Raw genomic sequence first — 14318 nt, forward strand, 5'->3', positions numbered from 1 at the left:
TCAATGGAAGAAAATAATGGATGGGGAAGTCGAATGATTCATTAAATAGATCTGCTCAAGAGTCATTTGTTTCTGAATTGGACTATGCCAATTGTGCTGTATGTGTTTTATTCACTTAAAGGACTCGTCTCTGAAGAGTAATGTGCTTATGAATCGGACTACACTGGTTATGTTTGTGTGCAGCTTATGAGGACAAATCAATAGAAAGCTATGGAAAGATTATTAGCTGTGCATGATCTGTTTTTCTCTTGATTTCGTCACATTCAGTTCAGATTGCGAGATCAACACGGGTAAAGATTCTGCAGAGCGATACACAACACTCATGCATCACTTGACATCTAAATATGTTAATTTATGAAACGTATGAAACAAAGTGTCATGACATTGACAACGATCAGCACGCATATGATATGTTTAAAAGCATTATATTATCTGACGATGTTTCTTAATGTGATCAATGAACGTCTCAAATGAAAGTTTGAGTTTAGGGCTGATTGAATGGTCAGAACCTGAGCTGCCCCGCTGACCCTGAACGCATTTCTTCTCTGGCTTTGCTGAGAGCTTTTACTCTATTTAGTATTCAGCTCTGATAGACCTGCAGTATTTTGAGGAAGTCGCTGGTGTTAGGGGAACTGTATCTGACTCAACGCTGAGTAGTAAAACATCTCACACACAAATAATACAAGCATATACCACCTGATAAATGATGCTTTAGCGTTTCTGAATAAGGTTCTTGTCGATGTTTAACCACGACTTTGCTGCACAGATAGTGTACAGAATCATATGTAACTCTACCGCAGTGCATTAAGCAGCCGCTATCTCTCTGTCTGTCAGTGAATGTCATGGAGAGGCTCTCTGTGGAGCTTCAGACTGCTTCCATTACCCGCACCACTCTTATTTCCCAGAAATAGGCAGAGACATTGAGTCCATTCAGGAAGAATGAGAGATGCATTGTGTGACTGTCCTCCAGCTATACATTAAAATAAGACGAACATTACCTGTGATGTCTAATGCAGTGTGGTTTATTAAGGTGTGCAGTGGTGCAGATGTGTTCTCTGTAAATTGTTTGCTGCTGGAGATAACCAGAACAGGCACATTGTGCTCAACACATGAGTGTGTTTGTTCATGTGTGTTCTTAGATGCACACAAGGTGCCCTGGATAAATGCATTATCTTTGTGGTCTTCATGCTTTCCTTCCTGGTTTTTACTAGGCGTGTGCAAAACTGCATACAGCGTATAGTAGTTGGTGTGTGCCTGAATGCTTTACTGTTTGGCTACACTATTAAAAATAAATCGGGTATGTGACTTTTCCGCATTTATTCGGATTTCCATGTTTTCCGACCTTAAAAGTGACCGTGTGAATTGTGTAAATCCGAGAAAAAAATGCTGGGGGGTTGGTTACTGTATGATGATTGAAATCACGATAGGACAAATTACTAAATCAACTGCAAAGTTTTACGTTTTCTACTACATTTATTTCATGCAGGACACACTTAGCTTGTTAGCCAGGGTTCAAAGTGACAAATGCGAGTAAAAAGACATTGAAACTGTTACTTGCCAGTTGCCTGGTAACATTTTTTTTATGAATTTTGATAATGAATTGTTGTGAGAATGTGATATGGCTTAGTGCGATCATCAAATCGCAATGGTTGTGATGTAATTATTTAATTAAATAGTCTGATGCTCTGCGTGTTTCAGAGTAAAGCACAGCGCTGTGTTCATTTGCTGTTTTCGATTCACAGTAAATACTACTCTGCAAGTGCTGTGTGTTTGAGTCGCTTATCATTTGCATTTGTGTACGCCAACCATCTTCCCAAATTCGCAATTTGAATCTTTTATAAATCTGTTCTCAACAAAGAGAATCATTAAGATCTCCATGTGGTTTTCCACCAAAATAAATACTCAATGGTGAAAGCAAAGAAGCTTTTACCATTGAGCATCACCACCATCTTTACCTGGTCACATTCCTGATAAAGGTTCTTTATTGGTCTTGATGGTTCCTTGAAGAACCTTTTAACATCCATATAACTTTTTCCATGGTACAAAAGGGACTTTATAGTGGGAATCAGTTCTTTATGTTTTTAAAATATTCTTCACACTAAGAAAAAACATGGTTGTTTTAAGAACTGTTCTTTGAAAGTTTCTTTGGGGAACTAAAACTTCTGTGGCATCACTACAAAACTTTTTTTTTTTTTTTAAGAACTAGATTCATGTTCATCTGATGTGTGTCTTTGGGATGTGTTTCAGGTAGCTGCTATAAACATGTTTAACTACCTTAACTAACTTGCATGGGATTGTCTTTAAACTGATGCTCTGTCATGGCAGTAGATGGTCTGGTTTAGAAAACTGACCATAGAAGACCATAGAGCATTTGCAGCAATTATGACAATATAATGCTGACATATTTCAACACAGGATCAAGCTTGTGTAGCTAGAAATGTCTTTAACATTCACATTCACAAATGTTTTTGCCCTTTGACTACAGTTAAAGAGCTTGGATGGATGGATGGGTGGATGGATGGATGGATGGGTGGATGGATGGATGGGTGGATGGATGGATGGATGGATGGGTGGATGGATGGATGGGTGGATGGATGGATGGATATGAAAATCAGAATTTAGTTTGAGGCATTAATAGCAGATAAATGAGATGCTTGAGCACGCCTATATGCTCAGACTTATCAAAGTTATCTGAAATGCCCCTAACGTCACAAAAAGAGCCTTTAACTTTGGTTAGATGGTTTCTTCCTGTCTAAGCGGGCAGTTCTTGGCCAGAGTAGTTGCGATGTGGACCAGGCCTCACATCAAAAGTCTGTCAAAGGCAGAGATTGGCATATCAAATGCTTTTCAGACTCCCGAGTCTCTTCATTATTCCAGGCATGTTGTGATCTCTCTTCCTCTCTGGGTTTGAACAGTGAGCGAACAGACTCGTAATAAACCCATTACCACATGAAAGACAACATCTGGCTTCCTCACGGCCAGTGCTGCTGTTTCTGTGTGAGAGACAGGTGAAGAAGAAGACTGGGAGTCTTTAGGCACCTCACGACTCGGAGTCACGATCTGATTGCAAAATGATTCTTAATGCATTTCAAGTGCAGCTCTGAATATAGGGCCAAGAATTTCCTTTCAGTGCCAAGTTCTGTGACCTGAAACTTTGCATGCTTTAGTGTTGACCATGAACATGATTTCAGTGGCTGTGTATGAGAATGATCAACCATAGAATGTGTGATTGTGTTTTGTCCTGCTGCATACCTTAAAATATTGAATTCCTGACTGTTGGTTGAATGTCTTGGATATTTAACTATCATGGATGATTATTTGCACAGTATGAGTGAGACAAAATTAATAGAATAAATGTTTAAGTACATTTAAATTTGTTCCAATTCTCATTATTATAATACAAAATTATTATTGTAATACTATATATTAATTTAACAAACATTTAATTCTATAGTGTGTGTATATTATTATTTTAATACAATTATTATAAATATAAACTTATTAGTTAAGTCAGTAGAAATACAATTCTGTAATGTAAAATAATACATAAATAAATGAAATCAAAATAAAATGTTTTTTTTTTTCTTTTTTATTTGTGATGAAATATCACCTAGTCTTTTCTGAGATTCACCAGTTTGCCCATCATAGTGCAGGTCAGCATGCAGTATGCATCTCTCTCTCTCTCTCTCGCTCGCTCGCTCGCTCTCTCTCTCTCTCTCTCTCTCTCTCTCTCTCTCTCTCTCTCTCTCTCTCTCTCTCTCTCTCTCTCTCTCTCTCTCTCTCTCTCTCTCTCTCTCTCTCTCTCTCTCTCTCTCTCTCTCTCTCTCTCTCTCTCTCTCTCTCTCTCTCTCTCTCTCTCTCTCTCTCTCTCTCTCTCTCTCTCTCTCTCTCTCTCTCTCTCTCTCTCTCTCTCTCTCTCTCTCTGATGGTGTCTAGCCTAGGAGGTAAATTTAGGATGGGAGTGTCTCAAAAACAGCCAATTGAAAGACAGTCGTGATCCTTCAGGTAGAACCCAGATAACTTTTTCTTCTCATGCTCTCACTCAGTCTCTCTCTCCGTTTTATATATGGAAGTGTTTCTGCATCAGAATGTCATGCTTGTCTGAGGAAAGTGTGTATTCGTGAGCATTTGACTCACGTGTGGCTGGTGGGTTTCTGTCTCTAGCGCTAACAGGCATTATTCATCTCCATTACGCTCTTCTCACGGGTCTGTCGTTCATCAGGGAGGTTGAGCACTTGACACTTTTAAAGAAATAGTTCACCTAAAAATCTAAATCCTGCCATCATTTAGTCACCTTCATGTTGCTGTTAACCTGTATGACTTGATTTGTTTTCTGGAACATAATGCAGAATGTTTACATGCTTTTTTCAATGCAAGCATCTAGCGACCGCTGTAACTCTCAAAGCTCATTTGCATGGAGACACGCAAGAACCAATGCTGTTAGGCGCATCATTGACGTCAAACTTGCCACACACCGGGTCTTGATATGGTAGTATACATTATATATACTATATACTATATACATTAGTGACATTTGAGAATTTGTATGGAAATCATGATTAATCAGGATTCTTTGATTAATAGAAATATCAAAAGAACAGGATTTATTTGAAATAGTAATCCGTTGTAACTAGAGCTGCACGATTAATCGTTAAAAGATCAAACACCCACACAATCTCATAACTAAGTGACAATGATTTGCTTGAGTCTATTAAACCTTTGACAAAATCACACTGGAACATTTAAATCTGTGTCGGCGCTGTCGCTGATCCAGAGAGAGCATCTGTCATGTATCGGTAAGAAACTGCTTCGCAAACAGTCTTTTCAACCACACAGTATCATTATTTCTGGAGAACTGGGATAAAAGTTTAGCAGCGCTCAAAATAGAGGAAGCACCTTTAGAAACATGGCGCTTCAAATAATAATTTTACTAATTGCATCGTTACACCAGTAGGTGGCGATAAGCCACTGTTAAAAAATTGATTTGTCATTGAATGATTCATTCAACAGATTAGTTAGAAAAATCCAATAATCAAAATAACAAAGCATTTATAAGTGAGTCATTGAATCATCCATTCAAACTATATTTTAGTTTGTATATATATTTAATAATTAATTTAGATTAATTAAAGATTTTAAATAGACTGGGGGGGGGTCTATTGAGAATGAGATGGGGGGGGGGATGATATTGATGAAAAAGTGATATCTCTATATTTTTTGGGGGATTTTCCTGATAACGACATTTAGATCATTTGTTGCTGACTGTTTATTATGTTATTAACATACTGTACAATGCTACGTACATTCACATCACATGTTAACGCAGAGGTAGAGTTACACTCACGGGACACCGCGATTCACAAAAGGTCATTATTTGCATGTGCTTTAAAGCCATTAAACATTTCATTCGCTAGCTGATGCGCTGTTCTAACATGAGCTATTCGAAGCGCGTACACCTGAAGCACACAGGCACTTAAAGCCTGACAAACAGCATCTTTCGAGTCGTTATTACGCTAATACTGTCAAATAAACACAGATCTAAAACAGCGGCTGGTCCCCATTGACTTCCATAGTAGGAAAACATATACTATGGAAGTCACTGGGGACCAGTAACTGTTTGGTTACCTATCTTAAAATACATTTTATTTTCAACTAAAGAAAGAAACTTTTTTGGGTTTAAAACAACTTGAGAGAGTAAATGATGAGACTTTTCATTTGGGGAAACTATCCCTTTAATGTTAATAAAACATCAAAACACAGAGAGAAAATCACTCACTGCTCTTGACTGAGAACTTTCATAAGAATCATTGTATAATTTATACAGTGAGGTCTAATCTAGTGTTTTATTTTTATATTTGTTCTTTCTTGAATGCTACTGTTAAATACACCTACTGTAGCTGAAAAAATAAAGCATTGTTTATTTCATTTATGTATTATGTTGTGTATATGTAATGTGTTTATCTGTGTTCTTATTTTTGAATAACAAAGAAAATAATGACAATGATTTTTATCTTCACCACTTTCGCCTAAATGTCTGTCATTTTTTATTTATTTCATATTTTGTTACCTTGTAAGGCTTTGTTTTTTAAATAGGGACATTAGTTTTGCTGTAATGCTCAGTCACTTGCAAAATAGTAAAACCAACATGAAAAAGAATCTAAATAAAAACATTTCATTCGCTAGCTGATGCGCTGTTCTAACATGAGCTATTCGAAGCGCGTACACCTGAAGCACACAGGCACTTAAAGCCTGACAAACAGCATCTTTCGAGTCGTTATTGCGCTAATACTGTCAAATAAACACAGATCTAAAACAGCGGCTGGTCCCCATTGACTTCCAAGAAAATAATGACAATGATTTTTATCTTCACCACTTTCGCCTAAATGTCTGTCATTTTTTATTTATTTCATATTTTGTTACCTTGTAAGGCTTTGTTTTTTAAATAGGGACATTAGTTTTGCTGTAATGCTCAGTCACTTGCAAAATAGTAAAACCAACATGAAAAAGAATCTAAATAAAAACATGAATCATGATTTTAATGAAAAAATTGTGATATATTTTTGCCATATCGCCCACCCCTATGCACATCTACTTTTATGGTCTCCTTTTTCAGGAGGTCAGCAGCTTCTGTTCCTGTTCATTTTATTGTATGTGAAGAGCAGCATGAACATTCAGCTAACCATCTCATTTTGTGTCTCACGGAAAAAAAACAAAAGTCATATAGATTTGAAACGACACGAGTGAGAAAATGATGCCCAAATGTTCATTTCTGATTGAACTAGTCCTTTAATGCTGTCCATGATTTAACCTACAGCCTGAAAACACAGTTTCTAAATCCAGCGAGTGTTTTACAGTTCAGACCACCATAAGCTGTCTCTCTCTCTCTCTCTCTCTCTCTCTCTCTCTCTCTCTCTCTCTCTGCGTGGGTTGAAATAAAAAGATTATAATAATGCTAAATGAAGCATTGCGAGGACCACAGGATCTGATGATCTGAAGCACTGAAACGCCACAGGATCAGATGGTCTCGCTGTGTTTGCTCTGATCAGGTTCTTCAATGCAGCACTTGCCATATTTTCTCAAATCAACTTTTGCGCACAAGTTTCTTGAGAATTCGTGTTTTCTCGAGAAGATCGAGAATTTTCCAGCTGAAATGATTGCATGTAAATTTCCAGGAGGTTAAAGTGATTCTATGAGTCCAGCCCTGAGCTCAAACGCAGAGGAAGAGACTCACCTCCAGCCTCGGATCAGTGGTGGTGATGATGATGATGAAGGTGAGGGAGAGATGACCAGCACATGTCCTCCCTCTCAGCACAGCAGGGGTCCGTCAGGGCGCGAGAGATGTGAGTCCAGAGAGAGGGTCTGCCATGTTGGAAGTTTCTCCGTGAGAGCGCACGTACGGTCAGTCGGTCCTGCCGTGATCCTTACACATCCAGCGTGAGAGATTCCACTGAGATCTGCCCCAAAACACACACGCAAACTCACAGCACGCGTCTTCACCCGACCGGCGCTCCCCCGCAACTCTCTCCCTCTCTCACACGCATACACACACACACACACACTCACTCACACACTCACGCGCACACTGCCGACGGGTTGCAGTGGGGTCCAGCACTCAGCGATGGCATGTGCGCACATGAGACATCCATCCTGAACCAGCCGCTCCAAGAACTGAGAGACCCAGCGACACACACACACACACACACACACAGGGAGAGAGAGGAGGCGGGGTGGAAGACAGCAAAGCAGAGAGAGAGAGAGAGAGAGAGAGAGAGAGGGAGGAGGGAAATTGTCAGGAAAATCCAGCTTTAGGTCATGTGGTGACCTGCTGATTTACACATTTGCATGTTTTTATTTATTTATATTTCATTGAATTTATTTTTATTGTGTATTTCCTTTGATATAATGCTAAATTAAAGAAAAACATATATACATATTTCTTTAGAAATCATTCCATTATGCTGATTTGCTGCTCAAGAAACATTTATTATTATTATCAATGTTGAAAACAGCGTAATATTTTTGTGTGTGTGTTACTCACTTATTTATAAGTGTGTGTGTGTGAGAAAGAGAGAAACCTCATTTATCTTGGCTTTTGCATTTATTTATCATTTGGATCTCTGGAATTTGATTGATCAGTTGTGGCATTCTGACATTAACTCATTCCTTTTTATACCATGGTGATATTGAATGCGTGATCATGGCTGATAGACAATCTAATGTGATTGTTTCTGTAACTAAAGCCGGGGACACACTCAACGACCGTAAGGCCGATTATGAATGTAATTTGATACTCACGACTGATTATGCCCAAACGCGGCGAGTCAGAGACAGTTGCGTTCAGTCGGTGTTTAAAATGTGCTCCAGTCGTTCATGTGTTCAGTTCAGTCTTAGAATGGTTCAGCTAGTCGTGATGTAGTTACGTACTATAGTTTCCGATCACGTCACCACGTTATTTCAGATAGACTTACAGCAAAAGAAAAGTGTCAGTCTACAGGGAAACAGTACCTGAGGAAGAACTGGGATTTGAGAAAGTTAATGAAATATATTCAAAGCTAGATTTTTGCTTGAGACATTTTATCAAGATCTCTCTGAGAATATTTGCTCACCCTCATATTGTTCAAATGGAACATAAAGGAAGATATTTTGAAGAACATTTGAGTTCACACAACATTGGACCCCATTGAGATATTCATCTTTTGCGTTTGATGGGAGAAAGAAGGTCGTACAGGTATGAAATTACATGAGGGTGATTAAATTATGACTCTTTAATAGTTGACTAGTGATAGTCCGGTTCTTCTACACAGCGTTTCTTTCTTTCTTCATATTATTCTCTCTTTGTTTTATTCTTCAATCTGCCCTCATAAGGGCCACTAGGAGGAAAATACATTCTGCTGACGCGGCACACATTGATTTTATTGTCCTAGCCGCTGGTAAGGCCACACCACCGAATGGCCTCCTTGAGGCTTGACATAGCATGGATTTAGTTGAATCAGCATATGAAGTCAGTTCTGTCATTATTTTCTTCAGTTTTGTGGTTATACGTATGTACACATGCAAATAGGGAGAGAGTGAGTTTTATTTTCAACCTTTGTGTAACCATCAGGATTTGTCAGCCCTTATTCCACAGGTCTTGTCCAACCATTATGACTGAAATCAAAGCGTGTGAACCTCACCGAGCACCATCAACAGGAAATTCAGTTCCCCGAACAAACGGCTTTGAACTTCCATCTCCTGACACACACACACACACACACACTCTCTCTCTCACGGCTTCACACGTACCTGTCACCATTGCTGTTGCAGCTCTATATTATCTGCGGTGATGTTAAGACCCTCATGTTTTCTTTGCCTATAAAATTTAACATGTGTTGGTTTATTCAATATTTGACTAATTTGATTGTGCTTTCATTCTGCAATACTCTCCGCTTAACTTTGATCATTAAAGTTTGACCATCAAATCTTTCAGCATAAATAAATGAAAGTCAGCAGATTACATCTGGGTGCAGTTATAGATATTGCTCTTGTGTAAAGTAAAACTTGCTTGGATACTGCGGTGATTTCCGATTTGTGAGCGAATCGATATATGCAGGGTTCTTATAGTTAACTGAAATTAAAACCTTAAAAATTGTACTTGAAGTTAAAATAAACATTAATTGAAATTTTTATTTTAAATTTTTATAATTATTTTTTTTTATTTTTCATTTTTATTTAGTTTATCTTGATGTACTAAAGTAACTAAAACAAAAAAATCTATAAAATAAAAAAAATGGAAAACTAAATGACTAAAACATTACTTTAAAACAGAAAACGGTGCACTTGAGTAATGTGTTCTGTAAGTCACTTTGGATAAAAGCCTAATGAAATTACTGTTTTATAGATCAGTCAATAGTGACCTAACACTATATGAGTGTATTTTGTTCCACGCCCTACTAATGACCAGCAGGTGCATGTGAGGTAATCTCTGTTCCTCTCCAGGGCAGAATCTTTCTCAGACGAGCATGTCGTTTACAAACCTCATCCCTTCTGGTTTAATTAAGAGCTTAAAACACGAGCTGCTAAGATTTGCTCTGATTCCAGACTTCATTCCTCATGTTGGGAGTGAGTTTGCACGTCTTTCATTCAGTCTTGTGTCTGTAGTCTGTCGTACAGCTCTGTCCACAATCACTAATATTAAAAAAAACACATATATATATATATATATATATATATATATATATATATATATATATATATATATATATATATATTTTATCCACATGTTTTCTGATAAAAGCACTAACTTTCTCTGAGCTGTAACTGTAACCCGGTTGAAATTCTACCATAGGGAAACCCATTGGATGTAAACTGAATTAAGCCGAACACCATCTCGCACACATGTGAATGTCTGAAGGACTCTGGACCGGTTCTGGCTGGACATTTCATTTGGCAAATGGTATAGTCTGAGGTGTCTGTAGATATGTATGTTCCATCTGGATTAGATAGATACACTTGCTTGGTAGATACATACTGAAAATGCTGCTGTATAAACACCAGACGTCCTTTACAAATTCAATGGTCCATATTCTGCATTAGCATTTCATTTTTTCCCTCTGATGTCCAATTATAGTAATAGTAATGATTTCTTGCACCAAAACAGGCATTATTTCATTTTTCATGACCATTTTCCACCCTTTTTCCAATTTATCATATTTGTTTAATATTGATTTTTTTTTTCTAGCAAAACATTAATCTCTAATGGATCCCTTTACTGTGCAAATGTGTCAATGTGTTCAGTCATATGTTAATGTGCTCATATTTATGACATCAATTTTACAGCTTAGTCCTGTAAGTGGAGTCTGCTTAAGATTGCTATTGTTCTTGCAGTGTGTATTTCTCCTGCGAGGGGCTTTTCCTGCGTCAGACGTTTGCATGTCACACAGATGCTGTTCCTCCAGATGTTTCCAGGCTCCTGCTGGTATCTCTTGTCTTCCGTTAAGCGGACAGGGATTCTGTCTTGGCGGCTCCATTTGTAACTGACAGAGCCATTATTTAATTAGTGTGATTTAGCTGTAAATGAACACGATCCAGTGCTGCAATAAAACTGACTCGACCTGAAGCAAGAATACTTAACCATTAGATGTAAAAGATGTTCAGCCGGCGCACATTCACTCCTCTCTTTTTTTCACATACAGTCCTCTGAACAGTATTCTGAATCTACCCAGATGGCATACTGGTAGTTTTTGTTGAATTTCTGAAGTCTGCATACAGTATGTCTTTTTTAGGGGGGTGGGGTGGGGGGATGCTGAATTCCATTCAACGTCAGCTTTGGGATTTTGGGACTTCTGACCATAAAAGCTGCAACATTAATTGACATTCACCATTCGCTGTGCAGGTGTTCAGTTGATAGCAAAGAAGTGCTGCAGCCAAATTGTGGCTGTAAATGATGCTATATTATGTCAGATTTTGTTCTGCAGGTGTACAGTTCTCCTCAGCGAAGGTCATTTATCGGGTTTTTCACAACTGTCTCTGCAAATGTTTACTGTATTGTGTGATGGAAACAATGTTGTGGATTCCACAAAAATAGTAGTAGTATGCAAATTAGCTTGCAGCTATAGGGCCCTATCTTGCACCCAGCGCAATTGACTTTGTACACCGACGCATGTATCATTCCTAGTTTGCACCCGACGCACAGCGGACTTTTCCCTCCACAGACGCACGTCGGTAAATTAGGGAATGAACTTGCGCTCCCGGGGGCGGTTCAGCGCAAAGAGGAGGCGTGTTCCGGCGCAAATATTCCCTGGTGCTATTTTGCAGTTTGAGAAAATGATCCCGCCACTGACCAGGACAAACCTAGTCTAAAGTCAGTGTTGCGTTATTCAGATGCTATTTTAAGGGCGCATGCTTGGCCAAAATGTAGTGTGTGCACAACGCACTTTCTCTCATCTACACAGACGTAGCAGTTGCAATTATTGCAAACCATACATAATTACAAGGAAAAATATTTCACATGAAGGAAATCATTGTGGTGTCCAAGAAGATGTGGAAAAAAAAAAATAGGCATAAATCTAGCTTACACATTTACCCAAATTATTATATGCCTGTTTAACTGAAGCTAATTTGGGTGGGTTTCTCCCGTCCCCATACAATGTCACTTCTCTGTGTTTTGCGGCCCTGACGAGAACATCGGTCTCCTCGGCTGTGAACCGCTCCTGGCGCGCGCCTGGCAAATCCGCCATTATAATAGCAATCCACAAGTGCGCCTGCTTTTAAAGGGAATGTGAGATGTCGCTCTTATTGGTTTATTTTACATCACGCCCAAACCACACTTATGAGTAATGAAGCTACTTCAGACCAACCCATTTTAGATTTGCGTCGAGATCCACCCACAAAGTTACTTGCGTTTGATACTTGCGTTTCAGATCGTTAAAATAGGGCCCATAATGTCTTGGTTAAAGGTGGTGTAATTGATTTGTGCTCAGATTAGTTTTCTGATTGGCTTTCCAAGGTGTTGGCCACTCCTATACACTTTCTTTATTGTTGTTGCTGTTCAGTGATGTCTGGTCATGTTACGTGTGGTTGATCAGCTCCTCGTGTTGAGCAGAGTGAACCGCACTGATGGACTGACCTTGAGGAATCTCTGGAGCTGAAGTTGGGGAAACTCTCCAGGAAGATACAGACTTTTATTTGATCGACCTCCTTAAGAAAACAGTTTCCATGGTAACGGGCTGAGGAGCACAATACAGATGAAGGGAGAGATGAACCTTATAGGATGCTGGCTTTGTCTCTGTCTGCTGAGATGCGTGTGTGAATCGCAGCTGCAGGATTCCCGTCCGCTCAGGAGACCTGTCACCCGAAACTCTAAAACATGATTAAAAGCCTCTTCCATCATAGCACTATTAATTCATTATGTTCAAGTCAGTCTGGGAGATGCAGATCTGCATACTTTCAATTTTCCATCCATTCATCCGACCATCCATTTATTGTTCCGTCCGTCCGTCCGTCTGTCCATCCATCCATCCATCCATCTTAAATTTTTTGGTTGATTTGTCTATTTTTTCTATCCATCCATCCCTTTCAATTATTTTCTTTCCTTTGATCCATCAGAGAGTGAGAGATAGCGAGAGATTGGACAGGTTATATCTACTGTAGAGGTTCTGTCTTGTCAGATCTTGTAGAGACTGAAGTGCAGTCAGGTGGTTGAAGGACTCCACTGCAGAGAAACGTAATCATGTGTAATTCCTCCATGACTAATTCTCAGCAGGAATCTGTTATATTCTAGTAAAGTACCAGGATCCTTCATCAGGAATAATGGCATGCTCACAGATGCTGAAGGGAGTGAGTGAGAGTCATTGTTCCTCACTCCTCATCTCACAGCAGGACACACTGATATCTGCATGTCTCATTGCAGACGTGAATGGCTGCTGGTTCAGACTCATTTCAATCCGCCGTTCACTCACGCTTTAATTCAGTTTTGGCTGCATGACTCTGGCTCTGAGTTACCAAGGCTTTTTTTCTGCCGGCGCTTCCATTCCTGACTCTCAATCGTCCATCACACGTATCACTCATGTCATCCTCATTTACTCTTTAAATATTAAACATTTATTCAATTGTCCTTCATCTCCTGTTTTATCTCCTCTTAGCTTTAGCCTATGCATCAGTGTTTCATGTATCAGTTGTCAGATCACCTTTGGTAATGGGTTTTATCTGTTACATTTATCCTTAATGTGAGTCTGGGACTCACTTAATGTTTTTAGTGAATAAAAGTATATAGTTAATAGTTAGGTGAGTAAATGACATGGTGGAGTATCTTGACCTCACAGCATTGATATTGTGTCGTGTGTGATGCCGGTGTTGTCTGCCATTATGAGTCCTGTTCAAACACAAAGGCTCAGATAGGATGTTCAGTTAACACAAATATTAGCTATCGAACCACATTAGCAGAACGGCAAGGCCCTAAGCTAACTGTGTTTACTGTGTTCTTTACACAGCGTGGAAAATAAACTTGGTGCTGTCCGGCCTCTGAAATACTGTAACTTCAGCTGACAGCATTTGTGTTGTTTTTCCTACAGTTTTGTAAACGTATTGCACATGAATTTTTCACAGAAGACCCCAGTTTTACCACTTGCTGCTCAGTATTTTCTCCTTAAGGTGAGATGGAGAGAGAAAAAGAGAGGAATCTGGTGATGAACATGCGCTGTGTGTTGTGTTTCTGCTGAGTTATGTAGGCCAGACCTAATTACCGCTGCAGGAAACACTTGCAAATGAAAATCAAGCCGAGGAAACGCAGAATAGCCCCGGTCACACTTTCAAAGTGCAGAGGCTTCATGTGCGTCTGCTTG

General features: G+C 39.1%; 1 protein-coding gene across 10 annotated transcripts in view; it reads left to right on the plus strand.

The window, feature by feature from the left end:
* dock1 (dedicator of cytokinesis 1) overlaps nt 1–14318 on the plus strand; it is a 230549-nt gene that overhangs the window by 138352 nt on the left and 77879 nt on the right. The window lies entirely within an intron of this gene.

This window comes from Scardinius erythrophthalmus (genome assembly GCF_964197995.2).
Source record: "Scardinius erythrophthalmus genome assembly, chromosome: 18".
Lineage (NCBI taxonomy): Eukaryota > Metazoa > Chordata > Actinopteri > Cypriniformes > Leuciscidae > Scardinius > Scardinius erythrophthalmus.